The following is a 4,448-nucleotide window of genomic DNA, read 5'->3' as shown; positions in this document are numbered from 1 at the left end:
ACAGTGCTGCAACAAACATTGGAGTACAGATATCTCTTTGATATACTAGTTTCCTTTCTTTTGGCTATATATCCATCAATAAGACTGCTGGATCATATGGTAGCTCAATTTTTAGATTCTTGAGGAACCTCCAAACTGTTCTCCATAGAGGTTGAACTAACTTACATTCCCACCAACAGTGTACAAGTGTTGCCTCTTCTCTGCTTCCTCACCAGTATTTGTTATTGCCTGTCTTTTGGATATAAGCCACTTCAATTAGGGTGAGATAATATCTCATTGTAGTTTTGATTTTCATTTCTCCAATGATTAGTGATGTTAAGCATTTTTACATACCTGTTTTCCATTTGTGTGTCTTGTTTTGAGAAAGGTCTATTCAAATATTTTGTCCATTTTTGATTGAATTATTAGATTTATTTTCCTATAGAGTTGTTTGAGCTTGTTATATATTCTGTGTATTAATTTCTTGTCAGAGGTGTAGCTCACAAATGTTTTCTCCCATTTTGTGGGTTGTCTCTTCACTTTGTTGATTGCACCTTTAGTTGTGCAGAAGCTGTTCAACTTGATGAGATTACATTTGTCCATGTTTGCTTGATTGCCTGTGCTTGTGGGGTGTTGCCCAAGACTTGTTTACCCAGGCCGATATCCTGGTGATTTTCCCCAAAGTTTTCTTGCAGTAGTTTCAGTATGTGGTATTAGGTTTAAGTATTTAGTCTTTTTTTTTTTTTTAATTTGAGACAGGATCTCATCCTGTTGCCCAGGCTGGAGTGCAATGGGGGTGGTCTCAGCTCACTGCAGCCTCCACTTCCCGGATTCAAGTGATTCTCCCACCTCAGTCTTCTGAGTAGCTGAGACTACAGGCACGTACCACCAGGCCCAGCTACTTTTTAATCCATTTTGATTTAATTTTTGTACATGGTAAGAGATAGGGGTCGAGTTTCATTGTTTTGCATATAACTACTCAGTTCTCCCAGCACCTCCATTTACTGAAGAGACTGTCTTTTTCCCAGTATATGTTCTTGGCATCTTTGTAATAAATGACTTCACTGTACATGTGTGAATTTGTTTCTAGGTTCTCTATTCTGTACCATAGATCTACACATCTATTTTTATGGCAGTACCAGACTGTTTTGGTTACTATGTCTCTGTAATATAATTTGAAGTCAGGTAATGTGATTCCTCCAGTTTTGTTCTTTTTGCCTTGGATAGCTTTGACTATTCTGAGTCTTCTGTGGTTTCACATTCATTTTAGAATTGTTTTTTCTATTTTTTTGAAGAATGGTAATGGTATTTTGATGGAGATTTCATACATTGAATGTGTAGATTCCTTTGGGTAGTATGGACCTCTTTAACATTATTGATTCTTCCAATCCATTAGCATAGAATTTTTTCCACTTTTTTGTGTCCTCTTTAATTTTCTTTGTTTCCATCAGAGAGATATTTCACATCTTTGGTTAATTTCTAGGTATTTAATTTTCTGTATGGCTATTTTTTTTTTTTTCAGCATTCAAAATCTTTTTAATAAGAGGGTAGGAACCAAGGTTAGTTTTTGTAGCCTCGGATGGCCCCTCGGCCTCTGGCACGCTCAAACTTCCGGCCCTTGGAACGGACTTAGGGTTTGGTGTGGTTGTGCGGGGTTCCTGGGGCCTTGAGGAAATGCCGGTACACCTCTCTGCCCTTGCCAGGACCGGAGAGTAGGACAATGCCACAGCCCTTGGGGGAGTCCAGGGCCAGCTGGTGGAAAGTGAGGATCTTGCCCCCTGCCCTGAGGATGCGGCTGCAGGCCCGGCTGGTTACGCAGTGCACGTACCTTCAGTTTGGGCACCTCCTGAACCCGCACGTCGTCCATTATGGTCCCCACACCCACGGCCGTTTTGTTTTCCCGGCCAGGAAGCTTCATCTTCTGGATCATCCGGGAAAGGGACAGAGACGGCCGGTTGGTGCGACTCATAAACAACCTCTTCAGCACAACCTGGTTGAATGTGGAATTGGTTCTTCTGGCCAGAGACCTGTACAACTTGACCAACAGCCTCAGGTAGATATCCTGGCTCTTGGGCTCCTTGCGCGGAACCTTTCGATCCTTGTTGTGGTGGATGTCAACTCCCATGATGGCGCCTCCTGCTCGGCCAGGTCCGGAAAACCTGTATGGCTATTATAAATTGGATTACTCCTTTTATTTCTTTTTTCACATTGTTCCCTATTGGTGTATAGAAATACTGGTGATTTATGTATGTTGGGTTAGTATCCCACAACTTAACTCGATTTGTTTATAAGTTTTAAGAGTTTTCTTGTGGAGTTTTAGGTTTTTCCAAATATAATATCATATCATCTGCAATGAGTTCTCATGAGATCTGGTTGTTTAAATGTGTGTAGCAACATCCCCTCACTCTGTCTACCTCCTGCTTCAGCCATGTAGGATGTACCAGCTTTCCCTTCGTCTTCAGCCATGATTGTAAATTTCCAGAGGCCTCCTCTGCCATGCTTCTTGTCCAGCCTGGGGAACTGTGAGGCAATTAAACTGCTTTTCTTTATAAATTACCCAGTCTCAGGTAGATCTTTATAGCAATGTGAGAACAGACTATACACTTTTATATCACTCTTTTGTCTGAATGCTCTAGCTACGACTTCCAGTACTATGTTGAAAAACAGTGGTGACAATGAGCATTCTTGTCATCTTCCAGATCTTAGAGAAAAGACTTCTAGTTTTTTATTCCAATCACTATGATACTAGCTGTGAGTCTGTCATATAGGGTTTTGATTATGTTGCATATGTTCCTTCTATACCCAGGTTTTTGAGGATTTATATCATAAATGGATGTTAAATTTTATCAGATACTTTTTCAGCATCAATTGATATGATATATTGCATTGATTTATTTGCATATATTAAACCATCCTTGCATCTCAGGGATAAATTCCTCTTTGTCTTGATGAATAAAGTTACTAAAGTATTGTTGAATTTGATTTGCTAGTATTTGGTTTAGGATTTTGGCATCAATATTCATCAGATATATTGGCCTGTAGATTTCTATCTTTGATGTGTCTTTGTCTGGTTTCAGTGTCAGGGTAATACTGGCCATGTAGAATGAGTTTGGAAGTATTTCCTCCTCATCTATTTTTTTTGGAATTGCTTCAGTAGGATTGGTATTAGTTCTTCTTTAAATGTTTGGTAAAATTCAGTAGTGAAGCCATTAGGTCCCAGGTTTTTCTTTACTGTAAGATGTTTACTTATGGCTTTGATCTTGTTACTTGTCATTGGTCTGTTCACGTTTTGCATTTCTTTCTGGTTCTGTCATGGCAGGTTGTCTATACCTAGGAATTTGTCCATTTATTCTAGATTTTCCAATGTATTCACATATACTCACAGTAGTCACTAATAATCCTTATATTTTCTGCATATCAGCTGTATTGTCTCATTTTGCATTTCTGATTTTAGTTATTCAGATCTCTTTTTTTCTTAGTCTGCTTAAAGGTTTGTCAATTTTGTTTTTTCCTGTCAAAAGGTAACTTTTGGTTTTGGATCTTTCATGTTTTCTTGTTTCTGTTTTATTTATTTGTGGTCTGATATTTATATTTTTTGTCTACTAATATTGGGTTTGATTTGTTCTTGCTTTTCTGTTTCTTTAAGGTACATTGTTAGATTGTTTATTTGAAGTTTTTGCCCTTTTTTGATGTAGGTACTTATAGCTATAAGTTTCTCTCTGAGTACTGTTTTTGCTGTATCCCATAGGTTATGATATGTTGTGTTTTCATTATCCTTTGTTTGAAAAAAATTTTCAATTTTCTTCTCAATTTCTTCATTTACCCACTAGTCATTCAGGAGCATATTGTTTAATTTTCATGTGTTTGTATAGTTTCTAAAATTCTTCCTGTTATTAATTTCAAGTTTTATTCCATTGTGGTCAGAGAAGATACTTGATATTATTTTAACTTTTTCCTATGTTTTAAGATTTGTTTTGTGACTTAACATGGTCTATTCTTGAGAATAGTCTTTGGACTAAGAAAATGAATGTGTATTCTGTAACTCTTGGATAAAATGTTCTCTAAATATCTACTAAATCCATTTGATATACAGTGCAGATTAAGGCTGATTTTTTTTTGTTTTTCTGTCTGGAAATATGTCCGATGTTGAAACTCGGCTATTGAAGTCTTCCTATATTATTGTATTGGGGCCTATCTCCCTCTTTAGTTCTAATAATATCTCCTTTATATATCTGGATGCTCTGGTATTGAGTGCATATATAATTAAATTTTTATTTCCTCTGCTGAATTGACACTTTTGTCATTATATAGTGACTTTGTCTCTTCATATAGTTTTTGTCTTCGAATCTGTTATGTCTGTTATAAGTATAATGACTCCTGCTGTTTTTTGTTTACCATTGGCATGGAATATATTTCTCCACCCTGTTATTTTCAGTTTCATTCCTGTCTTCCTCTTGTGAAAACAATTT

At 37.1% G+C, this 4,448-nt stretch overlaps 1 pseudogene; it reads right to left on the bottom strand.

Annotated features, from left to right (window-relative positions):
• Nucleotides 1-1,539: 1,539 nt before the first annotated feature.
• On the bottom strand, nucleotides 1,540-2,104 carry LOC108519022 (60S ribosomal protein L18 pseudogene; annotated as a pseudogene).
• Nucleotides 2,105-4,448: the final 2,344 nt, after the last annotated feature.

The sequence above is a fragment of the Rhinopithecus bieti genome, unplaced genomic scaffold (assembly GCF_001698545.2).
Source record: "Rhinopithecus bieti isolate Rb0 unplaced genomic scaffold, ASM169854v2 scaffold_3078, whole genome shotgun sequence".
NCBI classification, from domain to species: domain Eukaryota; kingdom Metazoa; phylum Chordata; class Mammalia; order Primates; family Cercopithecidae; genus Rhinopithecus; species Rhinopithecus bieti.
The sequence above is the reverse complement of the archived record's forward strand: the minus strand, read 5'-3'. Positions and strand labels throughout refer to the sequence as shown.